This window comes from Aegilops tauschii, chromosome 2 (assembly GCF_002575655.3).
Source record: "Aegilops tauschii subsp. strangulata cultivar AL8/78 chromosome 2, Aet v6.0, whole genome shotgun sequence".
Classification (NCBI taxonomy): Eukaryota; Viridiplantae; Streptophyta; class Magnoliopsida; order Poales; family Poaceae; genus Aegilops; species Aegilops tauschii.
Window position 1 is genome coordinate 362,007,212 of NC_053036.3, and position 23,963 is coordinate 362,031,174.

The 23,963-nt window shown below is 41.2% G+C and overlaps 2 long non-coding RNA genes and 1 pseudogene across 2 annotated transcripts; 1 reads left to right on the forward strand and 2 right to left on the reverse strand.

Moving 5' to 3' along the window:
- Positions 1-491: 491 nt before the first annotated feature.
- LOC141041031 (uncharacterized) lies at positions 492-13,382 on the reverse strand (annotated as a pseudogene).
- Positions 13,383-13,718: 336 nt separating this feature from the next.
- LOC109752612 (uncharacterized) lies at positions 13,719-18,500 on the forward strand. Its single transcript, XR_006670141.2, has 2 exons — positions 13,719-17,636; positions 17,872-18,500. It is a non-coding gene; the product is annotated as an uncharacterized lncRNA (long non-coding RNA).
- LOC120973427 (uncharacterized) lies at positions 16,251-21,381 on the reverse strand. The gene is made up of 2 exons (XR_012202734.1): positions 19,778-21,381; positions 16,251-18,109 (listed from the first exon to the last, which is right to left on the reverse strand). It is a non-coding gene; the product is annotated as an uncharacterized lncRNA (long non-coding RNA).
- Positions 21,382-23,963: the final 2,582 nt, after the last annotated feature.

A 23,963-nucleotide genomic window follows, 5' to 3' on the forward strand; every position in this document is an offset into this window, starting at 1 on the left:
AACGTTGATTTTTCTTCGAGCCTCTTTTAGTGCCATGTAGTCCCTTTTGATTTCTTTCTTCTTCTCCTGCATCTCACCCTTTGTAAAGTTCACTCCATTCCTAGCATTGAATAACTTGACCATCTGGTTCCATGTTTCACTTCCCCAACCATTATCACCTCTAGATTAGGGTCATCATGCTCATGAAGCAAATCTACCAAGGACTTATCAAGTCCTTGGTTCCATTGGGCCCTTGGCTTGTCAACTACACAAGCACAAGTATTAGAAAAGTGCAGTGAAAAATCAAGTTGAGATGCATGTAACATGGGAAATGCCTTTTGGTGGCGTAACCCTTTTCATTGCCTTTGGTGAAGTTTTTTTGCAAACCTTTCCTTTGCATCAAGTTGAATTTAGGAGAACCTTTAGCATACATATCTTACATGACGAACATGCAAAATAACAAAGAAATTGTTATTACAAATATTCCCACATCCTCCTAGCAATCTCGTTCCTCAAGTTGTCGCTTGGAATGCTAGTCTCTTGGTGGTAATGTGTTGGTGATCATCATCATCCGGAAGGTCAACAAAATAAGTGGGAGGTATGTTATTGGGTTGATTATCAAGCCAATTTTCATCGCCATTATACATCTTGATGATATATGAAAGATTGTCGTTGCTGCTGGGATCTTGACTTGGTTTTCTATTAGATGGAATGTACCAACACAAAGGATTGGTAACGCTTCTTAAGAACTCCTACGGCCCTTTCCACATGGTTCCGTACAATGGTATGTCAAAGATTGAATAGCTCCTTGTAGTTCTGTGGTAAATGCCGCCCATGCCCAGAGTCCTTGAGGTGATACCGGACACCCCGACACGGTCCAAGGAAAGACGTGGTATTTTCATAATCACCATCAACTAAATAGAACTTCCCTTCGGGTACTTTGAAGCCGCGGTTCATGGAAACTGGAGCACTCTAGCATCTGTAGTTGACCCCTCCCAACCACACGAGATGAATGTGAAGTTTAGGTCAAAGTCATATGCGACCATGACATTCTGGCTAAGAGTTCCCTTCCTATTCCGTAAAGGGGCAACTTTGTCAGGTGATACGTCCATTTTGCATCATGCTTTTATATTGATATTTATTGCATTATGGGTTGTTATTATACGCTATGTCACAATACTTATGCCTATTGTCTCTTATTTTACAAGGTTTACATGAAGAGGGAGAATGCCGACAGCTGGAATTCTGGGCTGGAAAAGGAGCAAATATTACTGACCTATTCTGCACAACTCCAAAAGTCCAGAAACTCCACGGAAGTTATTTTTGGAAATAATAAAAAATACTGAGCGAAGAAAATACCAGAGGGGGCCCACACCCTGGCCACGAGGGTGGGGGCGCGCCCTACCCCCCTGGGTGCGCCCCCTGCCTCGTGGGCCCCCTGGTGGCCCTCCGGTGCCCATCTTCTGCTATATGAAGTCTTTCGTCCGAGAAAAAAATCATAAGCAAGCTTACGGGACGAAACTCCGCCGCCACGAGGCGGAACCTTGGCAGAACCAATCTAGGGCTCGGGCGGAGCTGTTCTCCCGGGGAAACTTCCCTCCGGGAGGGGGAAATCATCGCCATCGTCATCACCAACGATCCTCTCATCGGGAGGGGGTCAATCTTCATCAACATCTTCACCGGCACCATCTCCTCTAAAACCCTAGTTCATCTCTTGTATTCAATCCTTGCCCCAAAGCCTCAGATTGGTACCTGTGGGTTTCTAGTAGTGTTGATTACTCCTTGTAGTTGATGCTAGTTGGTTTATTTGGTGGAAGATCGTATGTTCAGATCCTATACGCATATTAATACCCCTCTGATTATGAACATGAATATGATTTGTGAGTAGTTACGTTTGTTCCTGAGGACATGGGAGAAGTCTTGCTATTAATACTCATGTGAATTTGGTATTCGTTCGATATTTTGATGAGATGTATGTTGTCTCTTCTCTAGTGGTGTCATGTGAACGTCGAGTACATGACACTTCACCATTGTTTGGGCCTAGAGGAAGGCATTGGGAAGTAATAAGTAGATGATGGGTTGCTAGAGTGACAGAAGCTTAAACCCTAGTTTATGCGTTGCTTCATAAGGGGCTGATTTGTATCCATATGTTTCATGCTATGGTTAGGTTTACCTTAATACTTCTTTTGTAGTTGCGGATGCTTGCAATAGGAGTTAATCATAAGTGGGATGCTTGTCCAACTAAGGGCAGCACCCAAGCACTGCTCCACCCACATATCAAATTATCAAAGTACTGAACGCGAATCATATGAGCGTGATGAAAACTAGCTTGACGCTAATTTCCATGTGTCCTCGGGAGCGTTTTCCTTCATATAAGAAATTGTCCAGACTTGTCCTTTGCTACAAAAAGGATTGGGACATCTTTCTGCACTTTATTTACACTTGTTACTTGTTACTCGTTACAAATTACCTTATCACAAAACTATCTGTTACCGATAATTTCAGTGCTTGCAGAGAATACCTTGCTGAAAACCGCTTATCATTTCCTTCTGCTCCTCATTGGGTTCGACACTCTTACTTATCGAAAGGACTACAATAGATCCCCTATACTTGTGGGTCATCATCAGGTGATATAGTCAAAGGAACATGAGTTCCATCGATGGCGCCTATGCAGTTCTACGAATAGATTGATTGCGAGGCAATGTAAAAAAAGATATAGATAAGAGAAGAAGTGTGAAAGTGTAAAGGTGAAAACCTCGAAGTATGGGAAGAATCTTGGATCTCCAGCAATCTTTGGATGAGGTTCATTGATGCTTTGATGCTACAAAAATCGAGAAGATAGAGTGGGGATGATGTCGAAGAAAGACTTGATGTATTCATGGAAGGTCCACCCACTATGTTGGTATTCTAGTTGTAGATCTTCAAAAGACTCGTTGTGAGACAACATGTAAAGGAAAAATCCAAACTTCTCCTCCACCTTTATTATTGTGTCCTTCATCAAATTTCCCCTTCTAAGATATGGTGTCAATGCTCTAAAGATATGTGGCTCCATCCTAAAAGCTACCAGGCAATTCTTAACATGACCTTGAAGGATTTCATTAACACACCTCTTGCGATACAGGAAGGAGCCATGTCGCTGATTTTTGTGAATCCTTTGCTACTCATGTTGATCTCCCTAAGGAGAAGTGGTTTAAATATCATCCTCCCATAGAAGTAAAAGTAGTTGAACCTATTAAAGTTGAAGAAAAGACTATCACTTATAATGATCCTATTGTTCCTACTGCTTATGTTGAGAAACCACCTTTTCCTGTTAGGATAAAGGATCATGCTAAAGCTTCAACCGTGGTTCGTAAAAGTAATATTAGAACTTACACCCCCTGAGCAAGTTAAAGTTGAACCTAATATTGATATTGTTAAAGATCTCTTGGTTGATAATATTGATGGGCATGTTATTTACTTTTGTGATGAGACTACTAGAATTGCTAAACCTGGTGCTAAAGATAAACATAGACCTGTGGTAGGCATGCCTGTTATTTCTGTTAAAATAGGAGATGATTGTTAACCTGGCTTGTGTGATATGGGTGCTAGTGCTAGTGCAATACCTATTTCTTTATATCAAGAAATTATGCATGATATTGCACCTGCTAAGATAGAAGAAATTGATGTCACCATTAAGCTTGCCAATAGAGATACTATTTCACCAATTGGGATTGTTAGAGATATTGAAGTCTTGTGTGGGAAGGCTAAATATCCTGCTGATTTTCTTGTTCTCGGTTCCCCACAAGATAGCTTTTGTCTCATTATATTTGGTAGACCCTTCTTGAATACTGTTAATGCTAGGATAGACTGCGAAAAGGATGTTATTACTATTGGTTTGGATGATATGTCTCATGAGTTTAATTTCTCTAAATTTCGTAGACAACCTCGTGATGAGGAATTGCCTAGTAAGGATAAAATTATTGGTCTTGCTTCTATTGCCGTGCCTCCTAGTGATCCTTTAGAACAATATTTGCTAGACCATGAGAATGATACGTTTATGAATGAAAGAGGGGAAATCGATGAAGTATTCTTTAAACAAGGACCCATTCTGAAACACAATTTGCCTGTTGAAATCCTAGGGGATCCTCCTCCACCCAAGGGTGATCCCGTGTTTGAGCTTAAACCGTTACCTGATACTCTTAAATATGCTTATCTTGATGAAAAGAAGATATATCCTGTTATTATTAGTGCTAACCTTTCAGAGCATGAGGAAGAGAAATTATTGAAAACTCTGAAGAAGCACCGTGCTGCTATTGGATACACTCTTGATGATCTTAAGGGCATTAGTCCCACTCTATGTCAACACAAAATAAATCTGGAGAAAGATGCCAAACCCGTTATTGATCACCAATGAAGGCTAAATCCTAAGATGAAAGAAGTGGTAAGAAAGGAAATATTAAAGCTCCTTGAGGCCGGTATAATTTATCCCGTTGTTGAGTGGGTAACTCCTGTCCGTTGTGTCCCTAAGAAGGGAGGTATTACTGTCGTTCCTAATGATAAAGATGAATTGATCCCGCAAAGAATTATTACAGGTTATAGGATGGTAATTGATTTCCGCAAATTAAATAAAGCTACTAAAAAGATCATTACCCTTTGCCTTTCATTGATCAAATGCTAGAAAGATTATCCAAACGTACACATTTTTGCTTTCTAGATGGTTACTCTGGTTTCTCTCAAATACCTGTGTCAGCTGATGATCAAGCAAAGACCACTTTTACTTGCCCTTTCGGTACTTTTGCTTATAGACGTATGCCTTTTGGTTTATGTAATGCACCTGCTACCTTTCAAAGATGCATGATGGCTATATTTTCTGACTTTTGTGAAAAAGATATGTGAGGTTTTCATGGACGATTTCTCCGTTTATGGATCCTCTTTTGATGATTGCTTGAGCAACCTTGATCGAGTTTTGCAGAGATGTGAAGAAACTAATCTTGTCTTGAATTGGGAGAAGTGCCACTTTATGGTTAATGAAGGCATTGTCTTGGGGCATAAAATTTCTAAAAGAGGTATCGAAGTTGATAAAGCTAAAGTTGATGCTATTGAAAAGATGTCGTGTCCCAAGGATATCAAAGGTATAAGAAGTTTCCTTGGCCATGCCGGTTTTTATAGGAGGTTCATTAAGGACTTCTCAAAAATTTCTCGGCCTCTGACTAATCTATTACAAAAAGATATACCTTTTGTCTTTGATGACGATTGTGTAGAAGCATTCGAAATACTTAAGAAAGCTTTGATTTATGCACCTATCGTTCAGCCACCTGATTGGAATTTACCCTTTCAAATTATCTGTGATGCTAGCGATTATGCTGTAGGTGTTGTTCTAGGACAAAGAGTTGATAAGAAATTAAATGTTATTCAATATGCTAGTAAAACTCTAGACAGTGCCCAGAGAAATTATGCTACTACTGAAAAGGAATTTTTAGCAGTTGTTTTTGCCTGTGATAAGTTCAGACCTTATATTGTTGATTCTAATGTAACTATTCACACTAATCATTCTGCTATTAAATACCTTATGGAAAAGAAAGATGCTAAGCCTAGACTTATTAGATGGGTTCTCTTGCTACAATAATTTGATTTGCATATTATTGACAGAAAGGGAGCTGAGAACCCCGTTGCAGACAACTTGTCTAGGTTAGAGAATGTTCTTGATGACCCACTACCTATCGATGATAGTTTTCCTGATGAACAACTAAATGTCATAAATGCTTCTCGTACTACTCCATGGTATGCTGATTATGCTAATTACATTGTTGCTAAGTTTATACCACCTAGTTTCACATACCAGCAAAAGAAAAAGTTTTTCTATGATTTAAGACATTACTTCTGGGATGACCCACACCTTTATAAAGAAGGAGTAGATGGTGTTATTAGACGTTGTATACCTGAGCATGAACAGGAACATATCCTACGCAAGTGTCACTCCGAAGTTTATGGAGGACACCACGCTGGAGATAGAACTGCGCATAAGGTATTGCAATCCGGTTTTTATTGGCCTACTCTCTTCAAGGATGCCCGTAAGTTTGTCTTATCTTGTGATGAATGTCAAAGAATTGGTAATATTAGTAGATGTCAAGAAATGCCTATGAATTATTCACTCGTTATTGAACCATTTGATGTTTGGGGCTTTGATTATATGGGACCGTTTCCTTCCTCTAATGGGTATACACATATTTTAGTTGCTGTTGATTACGTTACTAAGTGGGTAGAAGCTATTCCAACTAGTAGTGCTGATCATAACACCTCTATTAAGATGCTTAAAGAAGTTACTTTTTCGAGGTTTGGAGTCCCTAGATATTTAATGACTGATGGTGGTTCACATTTTATTCATGGTGCTTTTCGTAAAATGCTCGCTAAGTATGATGTTAATCATAGAATTGCATCCCCTTATCACCCACAGTCTAGTGGTCAAGTAGAATTGAGTAATAGAGAGCTCAAATTAATTTTGCAAAAGATTGTTAATAGATCTAGAAAGAATTGGTCCAAGAAACTTGATGATTCAGTATGGGCCTATAGAACTGCATATAAAAATCCTATGGGTATGTCTCCGTACAAAATGGTTTATGGAAAAGCATGTCACTTACCTCTCGAACTAGAACATAAGGCATATTGGGCTATTAAAGAGCTCAATTATGACTTCAAACTTGCCAGTGAGAAGAGATTATTTGACATTAGCTCACTTGATGAATGGAGAACCCAAGCCTATGAGAATGCCAAACTGTTTAAGGAAAAAGTTAAAAGATGGCATGATAAAAGGATACAAAAGCGTGAGTTTAATGTAGGTGATTATGTGTTGCTATTCAACTCTCGTTTAAGATTTTTTGCAGGAAAAATTCTACCTAAATGGGAAGGTCCTTACGTATCGAGGAGGTCTATCGTTCCGGTGCCATAAAAATCAACAACTTCGAAGGAACAAATCCGAAGGTGGTGAACTGTCAAAGGATCAAACATTATATCTCAGGCAATCCCATAAATGTTGAAACTAATATTATTGAAACCATAACCCCGGAGGAATACATAAGGGACACCTTCCAGAACGGTTTAGACTCCGAAAAGGAATAGGTATGTGGTACGGTAAGTAAACCGACTCCAAAAAAGTTCTAATGGCAATTTTTCTCCGTTTTGGAATATTTAAGAAAATAGGAAAATAAGAAGCAGTCCGGGAAGGACATGAGGCTTCCATGAGGGTGGGAGGCGCGCCCTACCCCCCTGGGCACGCCCCCTGCCTCGTGGGCACCTCGTGCGCTCTCCGGACTCCGTTTTCTTGCACGATACTTCTTTTGGTCGGTAAAAAATCATTATATAATCTCCCGAAGGTTTTGACCACCGTATCACGCAATTATCCTCTGTTCTTGTTTCGAGCTGTTTTCTGTCAGGGTTGTCAAGGCCAGGCATCATGTCGTCCCCTCCTCTAACAATGGTGACAACGATGCTTGGCTAATGAAGATAGAGCGGAAGAGGGAGGAACCCATGGAGATCAACAAGGAAGAAGGGACCAAGGAGGATGAAGTTCAGGCAGCAGAAGACATTCTTCAACTTGATCACAATCTTCTTACCCCAACTGAGATCGAAGCTTTCAAGATGATTGAGTTGGCTCGTATACAAAACAAGTATCTCACACGTGAAAATATTTTGTTGAAGGAGCATATCACCGCACTCAAGGGCATTATCCGCAAGTTGGAGGACCTCCTACGCTCGATGTGCGACTATCCATCATCACCACCGTCTTCTTCACCAGCAAAAGAGATATAATCACATGGGTATGGGCACTCCCCTTGGCAACTGCCAAGCTTGGGGGAGGTGCCCCGGTATCGTATCACCATCACACTCCTATCTTTACCGTTTTTCTTAGTTCGATCCTTTTGGTAATATCTTGATCTAGTAGAATAAAGTTTTAGTATGATTTAGCATTGAGTTTTGAGTTTTGCTTTATGATCCCTCTATGTAATCGAGTCAGTGAGCTATATAATAAAGAATAGTGTTGAGTCAAGGACTTGATTATCTTGCTATGATCTTGAGGGAATAAAAGAAAAAGAAAGAATAAAAAGAAACAAAGAGATCATATTGATCTTATGGAGAGTAATGACTTCACATATAAAGAGTATGATGATTAAAAGTTGTTGAGAGTTGACAAACATAGTTTTGGTCATCGTTGCAATTAATAGGAAGTAATAAAGAAAGAGAGGTTTCACATATAAATATACTATCTTGGACATCTTTTATGTTTTCTTACATCTGAAATAAAGTATATTGTCATTGATCATCCAACATGTTGAGCTTGCCTTTCTCCCTCATGCTAGCCAATTCTTTGCACCAAGTAGAGATACTACTTGTGCTTCCAAATACCCTTAAACCCAGTTTTGCCATGAGAGTCCACCATATCTACCTATGGATTGAGTAAGATCCTTCAAGTAAGTTGTCATCGGTGCAAGTAATAAAAATTGCTCTCTAAATATGTATGATTTATTAGTGTGGAGAAAATAAGATTTATACAATCTTGTGATGTGGAAGAAATAAAAGCGACGGACTGCATAATAAAGGTCCATATCACAAGTGGAAATATAAAGTGACATTCTTTTGCATTAAGATTTTGTGCAACCAACCATGAAAGCGCATGACAACCTCTGCTTCCCTCTGTGAAGGGCCTGTATTTTACTTTTATCTCTTACCCTTATGCAAGAGTCATGGTGATCTTCACCTTTCCTTTTTTACATTTTATCCTTTGGCAAGCACATTGTGTTGGAAAGATCCTGATATATATATATCCAATTGGATGTAAGTTAGCATGAACTATTATTGTTGACATTACCCTTGAGGTAAAAGGTTGGGAGGCAACACTATAAGCCCCTATCTTTCTCTGTGTCCAATTAAAACTCCATAACCACAAGTATTACGTGAGTGTTAGCAATTGTGAAAGACTAAATGATAGTTGAGTATGTAGACTTGTTGAAAAGCTCTTATATCGACTCTTTGCGATGTTATGATAAATTGCAATTGCTTCAATGACTGAGATTATAGTTTGTTGGTTTTCAATTAAGTTTCTGATTCATACTTGACATTGTGAATAGATTGTTACCTTACTATAATAAATAACATGACAATATCTATATATGTCGCTGTTAAAAGAATGATCATGATGCCCTCATGTCCGTATTTTATTTTATCGACACCTCTATCTCTAAACATGTGGACATATTTATCGTTATCGGCTTCCGCTTGAGGACAAGCGAGGTCTAAGCTTGGGGGAGTTGATACGTCCATTTTGCATCATGCTTTTATATAGATATTTATTGCATTATGGCTGTTATTACACGTTATGTCACAATACTTATGACTATTCTCTCTTATTTTACAAGGTTTACATGAAGATGGAGAATGCCGGCAACTGGAATTCTGGGCTGGAAAAGGAGCAAATATTAGAGACCAATTCTGCACAACTCCAAAAGTCCTGAAACTCCACGGAAGTTATTTTTGGAAATAATAAAAAATATTGAGCGAAGAAAATACCAGAGGGGGCCCACACCCTGGCCACGAGGGTGGGGGCGCGCCCTACCCCCCTGGGCGCGCCCCCTGCCTCGTGGGCCCCCTGGTGGCCCTCCGGTGCCCATCTTCTGCTATATGAAGTCTTTCGTCCGAGAAAAAATCATAAGCAAGCTTACGGGACGAAACTCCGCCACCACGAGGCGGAACCTTGGCGGAACCAATCTAGGGCTCCGGCGGAGCTGTTCTCCCGGGGAAACTTCCCTCCGGGAGGGGAAATCATCGCCATCGTCATCACCAACGATCCTCTCATCGGGAGGGGGTCAATCTTCATTAACATCTTCACCAACACCATCTCCTCTAAAACCCTAGTTCATCTCTTGTATCCAATCCTTGCCCCAAAGCCTCAGATTGGTACCTGTGGGTTGCTAGTAGTGTTGATTACTCCTTGTAGTTGATGCTAGTTGGTTTATTTGGTGGAAGATCGTATGTTCAGATCCTATACGCATAGTAATACCCCTCTGATTATGAACATGAATATGATTTGTGAGTAGTTACGTTTGTTTCTGAGGACATGGGAGAAGTCTTGCTATTAGTAGTCATGTGAATTTGGTATTCGTTCGATATTTTGATGAGATGTATGTTGTCTCTCCTCTAGTGGTGTCATGTGAACGTCGACTACATGACACTTCACCATTGTTTGGGCCTAGAGGAAGGCATTGGGAAGTAATAAGTAGATGATGGGTTGCTAGAGTGACAGAAGCTTAAACCGTAGTTTATGCGTTGCTTCGTAAGGGGCTGATTTGGATCCATATGTTTCATGCTATGGTTAGGTTTACCTTAATACTTCTTTTGTAGTTGAGGATGCTTGCAATAGGAGTTAATCATAAGTGGGATGCTTGTCCAACTAAGGGAAGCACCCAAGCACCGGTCCACCCACATATCAAATTATCAAAGTACCGAACGTGAATCATATGAGCGTGATGAAAACTAGGTTGACGATAATTCCCATGTGTCCTCGGGAGCGTTTTCCTTCATATAATAAATTGTCCAGGCTTGTCCTTTGCTACAAAAAGGATTGGGCCATCTTTCTGCACTTTATTTACACTTGTTACTTGTTACTCGTTACAAATTACCTTATCACAAAACTATCTGTTACCGATAATTTCAGTGCTTGCAGAGAATACCTTGCTGAAAACCGCTTATCATTTCCTTCTGCTCCTCGTTGGGTTCGACACTCTTACTCATCGAAAGGACTACAATAGATCCCCTATACTTGTTGGTCATCATCAGGTGATACAGTCAAAGGAACATGAGTTCCATCGATGGCGCCTATGCAGTTCTGCGAATAGATTGAGTACGAGGCAATGTAAAAAAAAAGATATAGATAAGAGAAGAAGTGTGGAAGTGTAAAGGTGAAAACCTCGAAGTATGGGAAGAATCTTGGATCTCCAGCAATCTTTGGATGAGGTTCATTGATGCTTTGATGCTACAAAAATCGAGAAGATAGAGTGGGGATGATGTCGAAGAAAGACTTGATGTATTCATGGAAGGTCCACCCACTATGTTGGTATTCTAGTTGTAGATCTTCAAAAGACGCGTTGTGAGACGACATGTAAAGGAAAAATCCAAACTTCTCCTCCACCTTTATTATTGTGTCCTTCATCAAATTTCCCCTTCTAAGATATGGTGTCAATGCTCTAAAGATATGTGGCTCCATCCTAAAAGCTACCAGGCAATTCTTAACATGACCTTGAAGGATTTCATTAACACACCTCTTGCGATACAGGAAGGAGCCATGTCGCTGATTTTTGTCGATTCTAATATGGATCTCGTACAATGTTGGCCAAACAAACAAGATCACATCATCTTCATCCACTTCCCTAATCTTTTTAATTCTCTCAAGGCTCCGTGAATTCATTTCGACTCTAAGCAATTAAGAAACAATAAGACTGAAAGGGCTAACAAGTATGATACTAACAAAGAAATAGTGACACAATAGGACTAAAAGGGATAACATGTATGATACAAACAAAAATAAGATTAGAAGAGCATGTACAACATGGATGAAGTTCTCATAACAAAAAGAAAACTATAAGAATAGCATGATGTAGCTAGTGTGACGAGTGATAACAATTAGAATATATACAATGAATAAACAAACATGCATGACAACATAATATACCAAATTTCGGCATTGCAACCGGGTCTCACGAGGGTGGCAAGTCGTCCACTCCTACAAGGTTCCAAGCAGCAGGTCTCTGACAAGAGATACATAACATATGCAAAGTGAGCAATAATAAAAATGACACTTGACAATGACAAGACATCAAGAAACAACAGTAGAAATTGACCCTAATATTTCACATATTAGGTGACACAATGCATATATTTTCTAAACAATGCAAGATGTAATAATAGTTTGACTAGCAAAAATACTACGTATGTAGAAACAAGAGACTTACAAAACAACAAGTGTATAGAACAACAAGAACCAACTTTCACAGAGAAATAAGTTCATGCATAGTATGCAACCAGAACCATCTCAAACAACCGATGATAGATATCACCATCCAAATGTGTAACAGAAAGCAAAAGTACATGCTATCATAAACTCCAAGAGTACTAGTTTATAGGTTTAACAACCAATATGGTGGAGAAAAGTACCGGGGAAAAGGCCAGCTTGCCAAAGAATGTGCGTCGTGGAGGATAGGAAACTACAAATCTCTAGTAACGCTATCATACATGCCGGAGAACCAACTCACATTCTGTTGTGTCATCAAACCATGTGCTCGCAGTCATTTTCGTACCTAAAAGAACCATTTTATATTCATGAGTGTCATTAAACCATGAAAACCATGATCAAGCTATAACACCAAGATGAATCAAACGAATCCTATGGCGACATTCGACCACTCTCCTATCATGCAATCAGTAACACAGCTATTTATTTAGACCGAAATGATAGTAACTGATGTTGCCATTGCTAAGTACAAAGGGAACACAAGACAAGAACAAATAGTACTTGCAGAAATGAATCATTTTTTCTACTATATGACAAGATCAAAAATCATTTTTGCAAACAAGAATATGATTACAAACATATATAATAGCCTCCTTTTTGCGCTGCCATGGGAAAGGAAGGACCTAGAAGAGCAGAGCAGGCATGGTGTGCTTGCTATGTTGTGCTTTGTTGACAAAGGAAACCAAAGAGCTGAGCGTGCCAGTGATCACCGCCATGATTTAGCAGCTCCAACTCCGATGACTGCATGGGTCTAGGATGGCTAGACTTTGACATTTCCGACCCCTTCTAGATCTGCCTCCATGCTAGCTACCACTCTCCCCACCATAACGAACCCCAACCCAGCCAGCAGTACTACTTCTACCAGTACAGAGTATTACGACTACAAAGTGACGATGAGTGAGGAGATGATGACGATTGTTTCTACTAACCTCGGCCCTCGCGCTACACTGCAGTTGCAATCTTTGTTGGGAAATGGAGTAGAAAAAAAATCGGCCCACGATCATGATCCGAGAAACACTATGAAGATGCATAAGAGGTTTAGATTGGATCGTTACCAACTTCGATTTGCGGCGGAAGAAGAGTTGGTCTAGATCGTTGATGAAGTCTCTCGAACCGTTCATGAATGATCCCTTGAATCGAAGACCGAAAGCACAACCTCTCCACGGATTGCAGGCGTACGGGCTTCAAGATCCGGCAGTGCTTCGCCGTCTAAAGCTAATCGTCGCCAGAGAATTAGAAGAGGGAGAAATAGAACCGCAAATGGCTTCTCTATTATGAGGAATAGAGATATTCAATCTAGATCAAAAGAACTAGACGAACTAGAGAGGAGGGGCGCCCGGAACAAAGGGAATTGTATGTCACTAGGACACCCCTCTTTAAGATATATAGGTGGGGGGGGGGGTTGGCCGACCTGGGGAGGAGGATTCCCTCCCCTTGGCGCACCACCAGGGAGGAGTCCTCCTCCAACTTGGTTTCGCCCCCTCCCCCCCCCCCAAGCTTGTCTAACAAGATGAGAGGGCGCCACTCTCCCCTATTAGGCCTTTAGCTAATTCTATTAGACCACAACCCCTAAATAAATACTAGGAGCCTCTCAATCAATATTAGAGCCCTCTATTATTATATTAGGTCCCCAAAAACAATTTCCGCCTATATATATATATCATTTTTCGGTATTCCCCGAAACATTCTGGTAACCCCAAAGTGCTTCTGGTTTCTCTCGAAACTATTTCTTATGTTCCCGAAACTATTCCTAGAATATTTTCTCATAACTCTCACTCCACAAACACTCAATTAATTGTGATTCTCTTAAGCGTGTGACCGTATAGGTTCCATAAAACATAGACCTGAACAAAACTCCCTTTTGTTCAATGATCAATAGCAGAACCATGGACATCCATATTTAGCCCTACGAATACACGAATGATATTCGAGTGAACATTTGGTTATCATATGCTATTTCCTTTGCTTCATGATACTTTACAAAACCCGAGGTGAGATATATCGGTATCCTCTTCAGTCATGCTCATGCTCACTATACCGGTCCCCTTGTTACCGGTTTTGTTCTTCTTTCTCGTTGACATCTTCTGGCATCCCTGTGACACGGTCACCCATGCCTGTCCAGACGACGACGGATGCCTTCACATCGAGAGGGCCCTAATAATATATCGACGAGCAAACCCCACTCTTGAGTCATCTAGCTCCTTGTCCAATGAACCTAAAAGTTGTCGTTATGATCACCGTGTTACAAATGATGTTTGAGCAACCTCAAAGTCCATCGTCCAGTATGAAGTACTATGATACTCTCATGGTCTAAAGAACTAAAGCATACGTTAACTCTTCATGTTATATCAATAGACTTGTGACGATTACATCTCAAAATATAACAAACAAGTTGGGTCAATTGAATATAATCATTCTTCTAACACCATACTCTCAATGTTGTTTGGTACCCTTGTTACACTTGACCAAATACCCATGATCAGGAAAACATGATCACACAACACTTGAACTAGTCCTAGAGGCAAGACTAGGAATCAGATTTTACCGTTCCAGGCTATACAACATGGCAACGCGTCTAGGCTATACAAACGTGTTGATTATCAAGTTACATCAGTGAATGAATCCATGAATTGACCAACATATAGAGTAACAAGAAGCAAAATTTATGATCTCCATGATTGACGATCATGATGGCCATATTGTCTCCACTCATGCAATCACACTGCAAAACTTCATGATGAAGTTGGAGATGGTGTACCACCGATGCGCTAGCGACTTTACATTGCGTTCATGGATGATATGCATGTCATAGGGCGTGAAGATTCTTTTGCTCGTGAAATGAAGCATGCACATTTTGCCAAACGGCCCAGCCTTCGCTCATGCCTACAAAGTCTGCAGATACGGCTAACCACGCATCTCACAAAAAGTCATCATCGATCACCGAATACCCCACCATCGTGCCTGCCGGGCGTGATGACTGCCATGGATGGCGTTGGCAGGGGCCGGAGGGTACAACTACAGAGGGAACCTGGGTGGGCGACAGCGTACTCCAAAGCGGGCAGACGCGTAGGTGGGGATTGCGGATGTCCAAAGATGACTGGGTAGCTGCCAGAGAAGTACAATGACGCAGCGGATATGGCGGGTGCGAATGAAAGCAAAGGGGAGCAAGACGGAGTAGAAGAAAAGTGGACCGAAAGATGGATTTTAATGAGCCAGGTTGTCAGAGTCCTACGCCGCTTCGGACTCCCGCAAAGTTCCCTCAATTGGCTTCCAGTTAGTGGAAAAACAGACAGCCAGTCTTCAACAGATCAAAGCAGGGCTACGGTGGATGACAAAACTCGAATTTGAGAGTTCACGTTGAAGATGCCCTGAGCACGGCAAAAGACCTCGTGCCATACGGGATGGGGACGAATCCATCCAGTACCGGATCAGGCGATTTGTTTTTCTCTCCGCACCGTGACCCTTGGTACACTCCGTGCTTATCCTCTAGAGCCGTCGCTCTCAGAAATCTACGTGTTAGGAATTAATTAGTAGATTAATTAGCACATGCTAATTAATGAATAGTCATTAGAAAAAGCTGTGTCCAACCCCGAACAGTCATGTCCCTTCTCTCTTTCTATTGTCAATGGATTTGCTATTTTACAGTTGACTGTTTTTCAATTTGCCTACACTCAAATCTCTCTCCGTCCGCTCTTGCGCAGAGATTCGCGTTGTGAGGTTTGGTTTTCGGGCTGGTTTTTGCTGTCGGGCGCGGTTTTTCTGTCTCAGCTCGTTACCGTAACGCCCGCCCGACCCCTGTTTGGTTTTGTCCTTTCTGAATTTTCGGCGCGGTTTTCCCTTTTCATTCTAGGGTCACTGTTTCGATAAAGCAGAGAGAGAGAGGAAGGGGCGCTCGAGCGGAGGAGGAGGAGACCAGGCGATTCGTGTTGTTCATGTCGATTCCGAGACCCCCCCTCCCCCCACCTGTCGAGCTTGATTTCTCTCCCCTTTCTCTTCGATTCATGACGTCTTCGGTTGGTCGGCCTCGTCATTCTCCCTCCTGCACATGATTTTTTATTGTTTCTGGGTGTGTGGCTTTCCAGATCTAGGTGAATTGCTGCCGTGATTTCTTTGTGGGTTCGTGATTGGTGTTTGTAGCCGCCGTGTTGTTGTAGATTCGTGGTAGGTGCTTGTAGTTTTAGCGGTTGGCTCTGCTTCCTGGCATGCGTAATCCTCCATTGTTCCCCATCTACTCTTGTGTAGGCGCTGGTAGTTGTCTCGTTTTTTTTTTTTGGTTAGATGTAGATGTATGGATTAGATGCAGGGTTTCAGATGAGTGTTTTTGTGGTTAGAGTTTGGTGACTTGCGCTGGCAGGTGGTCTTTATGTTCGTGGATCCTGTTGGTTTTTTGTAGTAGATACATGAATTTTGGTGAGGTTTAGTTGTAGTTAGTTGTTATCAGTGGCCTCTACTGCATGCAGTGCACAGGTTCCATGACTTCTGAGTGTTATCAATGGCCTCTGGGTGTATCAGACTTACCCCAGCCTCCAGTTAGCTCTGTTTTTGGTGTATTTTCCAGGTTATATTTCCTATTTTCCCCTGTGTTCTAGCCCTGTACTTACCCCTAGTTTGTGAGTGTTGGTTCTTATCAATGTATTTTTTCAGTGCTCATGTATTAGAGTGTAAGCACAATAATTTATGTGTTCTTTTGCTAGTATTTGTTTTCTGAAGTTCATGTAGGTTATCTAGATTATCTATTGAATTGTGCGCTTTTCTCTGTATTTTTATGTGCTTTGCACTTCAATTCCTCTATTCTTTCATTTTTCTAATGCTCCTGGTTGATTGAACCAACCAGGATTTGCAGTGTAACTCTATTTGTATTGAGTCTGTATTTTACTTATGTTTCTGTAGTGTAATTATCCTAGAGTTACTGCGTAATTATGTCCAGAGTTTCAGTGTAATATAGGCCAGAGTTACTGTGTAATTTCCCTGAGTTGCAGTGTAATTCCCCCCAGAGTTACCGTGTAATTCTCATGCTTATTATATGTACTTGACCCTAGAGTTTTACACACTGTGATTACCCCAGAGTTACTGTGTAATTACCCCAGAGTTCCAGTGTAATATACCTTAGAGTTGTTGTGTAATTTGTCCCAGAGTTTCAGTGTAATTACCCCCAGAGTTACTGTGTAATTCACATGCTGCTTACATGTTATCCCAGAGTTATAATGTGTCCCATTTTTTACAGTGTAATTTTGTATGATTCGGTTATGTAATTCCTGAAATTTTGGCTTTCATTCTTGTTGATTGTTCGAGTGTCGTTGTGGTGCAGTTATGAACTATGTCCTGTTTACAGTGTAATCTTCCCAAGAATTCCAGTGTAACCCTAGTTTTACATTATAAACGCCTTGCTTATTCTATGTATTTACAGTGTAATGTTCCCAATAATGCAGTGCTATCCCAGATTTACAGTCTAAGCCCCCTTGCTTTTATTTCCGTATTTATAGTGTAATTTCCGCCCTAATTTTTAGTGTAATATTCATGCTTCAGCTCTGCAATTTATAGGTTTTAGTTTAATGGGTAAGCTTCGGAAAGTCTCTCGCCAGGACGTTACATTAGTATCATCTTCGGAATTTGCATTTGTGTGAGTGCTCTGATTCTCCCCTTTCTCTTTCTTCATTGCTGTGGCAAGTGTTTGAGTTTGTTTTTGTTGCTGCTGAACTGGGGTGAACATCTTCAGTCTCCTGGATACTTAGCATTTTGTTTCGGATTTATTCTTCTTACTAGTTTCAACTTGTATGATATGTACTTGTTTCTGAAATTTTATTAATGTGCCCACCTGTTCCAAATTCATGTGGGCAAACATGTCTGTTTTCCAGGGGTTCGGTTCTGTTGCGCCTTCTTCGCTTGGTGTAGCTTTGTTTTGCATTTCTTCCAATGTCTGCAGCAGAGTTCTCAAGATGTAAGTTTCTCAATTTTTTGTCAGGTCATGAGTTTTTCACCAATAGTTTCACTTACTCTAGAATGAATTGTTGGGCTGTTGGTGTTATGTGTTTTGTTACTGGAGTCCTCCACTCTTAATTGTGTTGTTGATGTAGCCCCATTTGCCGAATGTACCTGCAATCACCATGTTAAGTTAACTGGAGTTCTTGTTGGAATAGCATACTAAGAAAACACTCTTTTTTGTCAAGAGGTTTGGTACCACTACTGTATTTCAAAGTTGCTTTTCTGACCTTGTACATAATGTCTTATTGTAGGAGTGCTGTAAAAGAAAACGATTCCTACAATGTATTTTTTGTGTGAGCTATTTTGATTTTGATGTACGCAACATTTTCTTGTGAGTTTTTGCCATTTAGTGATACTCACATTTTGAATGAGATCTTCTTGTGATAGTGACAGTACATTGTCTTTTGTTATTGTTCTTCTCATGCTCCCCATCTACATTTTTTTGTAAAGAATTATCTGTGAATTACTGGATCTGTATAAAAAGTCGAGAATTAGGAGGACAGTGGTCTTTCCGGTGTATTTTTAAAGTTCCTGGGTATTTTAGTTCCCTTGGTATTCCAGCATAGATTTTTTGGTGATTTACACTGTATTTATTATGGTAGTATCGCTGTAGTTACTCTGCATTTTTAGTCTGTATTTACACTGTAAGTTCATATGCTTTTTCAGTGTACTTGCTATGTATTTTAGTAGTTTTATGCACCGTTCTTACACTGTAAATCCAGGGCATTTTCATTGTACTTGATCTGTACTTTCACTGATCATTGTACTTGTAAGTTCCGCGGCATTTGGTAATTCTATGGTTTTTTTTCCAGTGTAAGTCCATGTGTTTCTACATTGTCCAGGAAGTTACAATGTATATATAGGGGCACTTTACAGTGTAATTCCTGGGTTATTTCGCTGTAAATCCTGATCAACAACATTCTTACAATGTAAATGTTCATTTTTACAGTCTAATTTACACTGTATATTCTAGGCGATTTCCACTGTATTTTTTGTGCAGTTGCACTGTAATTCCTAGGTACTTTACCGTGTAAGCTGACAAGTTTTGGCAAGTTTAAATCTCTTGTAGTTTTCAGTGTCAATTCCTGTGTATGTGGACTATAATTTCCAGGGGATTTACACTGTAAGTCTTGGACTATTGCAGTGTACTAATTGTTAGGCAGTTGCAGTGTAAGTTGGCAAGTTCTGCTAGCGTAAATCTTGGACTGTAATTTGTAGGCGTTCTTGGACTCTTTTGCACTGCGATTCTTGGTAAATTTTCAGTGTCATTTACTTTGTCTACGCAGTCTGTAGGCTCTGATTTTTTTTTTCTTTCTACTCTTTGCAGCCTTGTTTTCGTATTATACTCCGGAAATGAGTTCCTGTCATTTTTCTGAATGTTTCTATGGTATCAGGTGCGCATATTCTTTTGTATTTTTCTGCATGCTTTCACTAGTATTGAGTCTACAGTGTAATTTTCAGCTACCTTGGGATTATAGTGTAGGTTCTATGATTTTTGCCACTGTATTTCTTCATTATATACTTCAAAGTTTCTGTAATTTCCCAAGTTTAGGCACTGCTAGCGATCACTCATTTCCAGAGTATCCTGTGGTCCAGGTTTAGCTGAAACTGGGTGACAGTTTAGCCCGGCCTGTTTTTTAGAAATAGAAAACATATAGTCGCCGGGGTGGTTATTTTTGGACATACAAGTGTGCTCTGTTTTTTTGTCAAGAAATGTGAATGTTACCGAATTGAAAAACAGTCAAGTGCTGAATAGACACTCCCATTGTCAATATGTACCTATTTTGGAGGGATGCCTCCGAACAGACACCTCTTCTTCCCATCTCTTCCAGATGTATATATACTTGAGAATCAATGGAAACCAGGACGGATTGTCCTTTCACTTTCAATCTCGTTTTACTCTAACACGTTATCACGCACGTTGCTCTCCAATAGAGCAAGAACCTGCCGGCGAACTCGCTGGAACTGAACAAAATCAACAGGCAAAAGGTGAGACAGAAGAACAAATGCCTGGGAATCTTCTCTCCTTGTTTCTTCGCCTCCTTCGCGATGACGGCCGTTGCCGCCGTTTCGTCGCTCGCCGCAGTCATCATGGTGTGGGCGGACTTCGTCGCTTCCACCGTCGAGTGCGCGACCTTCCCGCTTCGGTGGAGGTTGGAAGTCACCGCCACCAGATCGGCGCCCTGAGCGTGCCGGTGCAGGCCCTAGCGCCGGCCGCTCGGCTTTTCGCGCCGCTGGCCCATGAGCCGGCCGCGCCGCTGATGCCGGCGGTGGCTGACTGGCTGTACGCCGGTCCGGCCGCTCCGACGCTGCACATCGACCCGGTCGCCCCTGTCGAAATAGTTACGCCTCCAGAGAACGACATCGTCGAGGACGAGGACGAGGCTGCGCCGCTGCCATCTCCGACCCCTACGGTCGTCGAGGTTGGAGCCAGCCGCGCGCTCGCCTTCCTGTCCACGCCGACGGGATCCGCTGCTTCTCAAGTGCCGCGCCGGACGACGCCCCTGCGCCTCCGCATCTACCATCCCCCACGCCAACCACGCCTCCTCCTCGTCGCCGCCTTAAGTCCTTCGGCTTCACGGCGTCGAGCCCTCCGTCGAGCAGCCGTGCCGCCGCGCGCGTGGGGACTTGGAGCCCGGCCGCCCTCGGGCTCGCAAACGGCGTCTCCAACGGCGTCGAGCCGGGCACCCTGCTCATTGGAGTTTCCCCGGACAAGGACGGGCGCAGGGGGAGCGCCTCCCGCCGCCGGTGAATGCCGCTGCGGCGGCGTGCTTCCTGGTGGCACAGGGCGGCCGTGTGCCTGGGTTACTCGAGCGTGGTTGGGAACGAAGCGATGGGGAATTTCCCCCTCCGTCGCTCTGCTTATCTGTTGGTAGTGGACTAGTCTGGACATGGGCATGCGGCAGGGGATCAAAAGGCACCACGTGCCTTGCTGTTTGTTCGTTTGCCTTGACCGCTTGACTAGTCCTAGTTCAGCTAATCAGCAAATTAGTCTTAATTCAATCCTGTTTAGACTCTGTTATTTCCAGTATTTGTCTTAAATACTGATTTCTGTAGAGTACCTTGTATTTCAGAATTATATTTCCATGTTTCTTACATGTTGAGATTCATTACATCCATTATTTGTAACTGAGATTTTTTTATCTCTTGCAAAGATAAATGCGGTACCTCTGATACTGTTTCTCTGTTGAATACAAGGTATTCCGGAATATTTCTATGATGTATCTATCTCCATGTTAAACACATGTCGAGATTAATACGTCTATTTGCAATTGAGATTTTTAATTTCTTGCAAATACAGATGCAAAATTCTTATTGATTTCTTCAAATTGATGTATTGAGATCACAAGGTGGTGTGCATATCTACTACTTTGCAGATTATCTCCACTACCGTCAAAGCCTATATTTTGTCATTTTGACATTATGATTGCTTTACAAAGTGCTCTCCCACATATGTTACTATGTCATGACATAAGGCATTATGAGTGAGTATCTACTGATTTCATCACATTATACTCCCTAGTGCTGCGAGATCTACTCCATTTTGGAGATTATCTTCAAGATCTCATACTTAGCAATTTGAGATTCACCCTAATGCTTTCAAGCTAAGTTCTTGAAATGTCCATTAATTTTTTGCAAAATTCATTACAACACTAACCATGATGGTCTTTAATTTACTACTCGTAAATTAAGCATCTCTGGTTTGCCCTTATAAGTAACTGATGGCTAAGTAATTTGAGGCTCTTGCCCTCAATGGCCACAACTTATTTAAGCGGGTCATGGACATCAAGATCAGTCTTGCCTCCCATGGGATAGCGCGTGCAATCCAAGCCACGCCACCGGGACGCAAAGAACCTCAAGGGTAAAGGTTTGAAACTCACTTCAAACCTTCAAACTGACATCATCATGGAAGTCATTTGTTTGCATGATGTTCTTATAGAACCGAGCAATAAAATGACTATCCAGCTGTCACGGGACCCTATGAGCACGAAAAACATGACGGTTGAATATGCATTAACCGACATGTTTGGAGACTACATTTAGTCCCTCAATATCCTTAGTGATCTATTTATTTATCCATTTCTGATGTTCTAGTATGAACATGATTATTCTTGTCATCATATATTGCATATCATAATATATTGTATTAGCACATTGCTACAAATACATTTGTGTGTATTCTATATATCTGAAGTGATTTTCATATTGAAAATCTTCGTGTCTATATATAGATTTCTACGGGGGTCAATCTGATGAAAGATGATTTTTCCATGTGGACATATGCACCACGAACTATATACTCAGGGAAGTGAAATGTTTCCACTCTTGTTGAGAGAAAGGAAATATTTTAAAATCGCTAGACGCGATGAGGTATTTGTTGGCTCAACTCGAGTCATATTTACTATCCCTGTGGATACTCGAGTAACGTCATGATGCTTTAATGCTTGCTGGTTTAACTCGTACCCTACTAAACTATAGAGGTATCCGTCAAAATAGTTTCCATAGTGAAACTTATGATGACAACAGAGAGGAATATCTTCTCTTTACCATATGCAACGGATATGGCAAGCACATTCTCTATGTATCATCATGGTTGTACTACACATATTACAAAACCCGTAGCACATGTTGCGTACGAGATAGTTTTTCCGAGTGTCTTTTACATGACAAACTTGGCATTCCCGCTTTGGTCATCATTGACATTGGGTTGAAACCGAAACTATCGGCAATTCCCATGGTTTATGATTATTTGATGCTAAATTCTAACAATATTTGGATTTTGTGTGCACTACATGTGACATAGGGAGACAAATTTTAAGGCTCGCACACCTTAAAGTTTATGCTGAACCACTCAGACTCTTTTAATGCATCAAGTCGAGGTAAATGGCTCTTCCCAACCATTGAGTAGACTATTCAGGTATTCCATGGTTCTAAAAGACATATATACATGATGGTGTTAAGTGTGTGCTTTATCCACATGAAACCATTGGCTCATTATCCTGAACATCAATTACAATCAAATTGAATGGACAACGTTGTAGAATTCTCCTTGCGTGCCTTCACCATGGCCCTAGGATTGAAGTTTAGCACTTTGTCCTATATTTCTAGACTCAAACTGGTTTAATAGAATCCTTTATCCAAAGAATTAAGCTCATTCCATGATCTTAACATCATAATTGCAACTTACCAACTTTATGTTGGAGTCATGCAGTTTTACACGCTCATGACCAAATTGCATAATGTTATTCTCCTCTATCTTTGATACGTGGAAATCTACCAAGTATTTCCCACCTGCAGTAATTCGGTTGCATACCGATATCACCACCCCGACATAATCATTGGCCCCTCAACATATTTGAGATCTATGTGAGGAATAACTGTATAACCGCCAATACGTCAAGCCCCTCACATGGGTAGTTATTCAAGGTCAGTATGCTGATTCAATGAGGAACATTTCCAGGCATTAGGGGAGATTTCAAGTACCATACAGAATGCCAGGAAATTAGTGGAATGCTCAACACATTTCTACCTCAAGTCCATGTACTCAAAGATCTGAACCATGCGTTCAGAAGATTTGCAACACATTGCAAATAACCTGCCAGATTCATTTACTGAAAATGAAGGTGTCACATAATCTTACAATCCTGCAAAAATATGCCCGAAAGAGTGGAGGTACCAACTAAACCACTCAACTCCCCGTTCACAGCAACATGGGGAGAAGTATGGCAATAGTACATCAGGATTCGGCTTCTCACAAGCAAGGATATCGAGGCCTCTGAATCAGTAAATGCAAGTCAACTTCGCGTTGGCAGACACCTAATGGGTAGTATACACCCAGTGGACGGCAACCTCCACCAACCCGGGTCATAGTGCACACAATGACTGGGACATCGGGATACCCGACTCAATCGCATTGGAAATCGCGAGCAATCACCATGGGTAACGATATTTCCATCAACTCTAT